The sequence below is a fragment of the Corvus brachyrhynchos genome, unplaced genomic scaffold (genome assembly GCF_000691975.1).
Source record: "Corvus brachyrhynchos isolate BGI_N302 unplaced genomic scaffold, ASM69197v1 scaffold466, whole genome shotgun sequence".
NCBI classification, from domain to species: Eukaryota; Metazoa; Chordata; class Aves; order Passeriformes; family Corvidae; genus Corvus; species Corvus brachyrhynchos.
In genome coordinates this window covers 2393169-2393663 of record NW_008238635.1, presented here as the reverse complement: position 1 = coordinate 2393663, position 495 = coordinate 2393169, and the positions used below count along the sequence as shown (strand labels likewise).

Below are 495 nucleotides of genomic sequence, written 5' to 3'. Positions count from 1 at the left end.
GCCCCCCCCCAGCCCCTCCATGCCACAAGCCAAGGGCACTGTTTTGTTATTGCAGAGATGTATTTTTGGGTTTTAGTTTGAAATAATTTAAAATAACCCCAGCAGCCCTCCAGCACAGGGTGGCAGTGCTGGCAGGGAGCCTTCTGTCTCTGGAGTCAGGGAGATGGGGTGTCCCCGTGCTGGTCACCCCAGTGCCCAGCGGGACAGACCCACCCAGCTCTGTCGGGGCCAGGCTGTCCCCTGTCCCCCACACTTGGGCAGCTCCTGGAGACTCTGGAGGGTCCTTGGTCCCACACTCTCTCCCAGGGGGCCAAGGAAAGCCACCTGTCCCCACTGCAGTGGATCCGGGCAGGTCCTGGCACTGCGAGGCAGCTTGGTTGGTCCATGCCGTGCTATTCTGCAGCATCCTGGGACATCCTCCTCCCGCCAGGCTCTGCAGGAGCTGTGCCAGGGCTACCGTGGCGCCGGGCGGTGCCGGAGCACGCGGAGGGCCAT

General features: G+C 63.0%; 1 protein-coding gene across 1 annotated transcript in view; it reads right to left on the bottom strand.

Annotated features, from left to right (window-relative positions):
* Positions 1 to 495, bottom strand: part of KIAA1614 (KIAA1614 ortholog) — a 4094-nt gene that overhangs the window by 1352 nt on the left and 2247 nt on the right. The window lies entirely within an intron of this gene.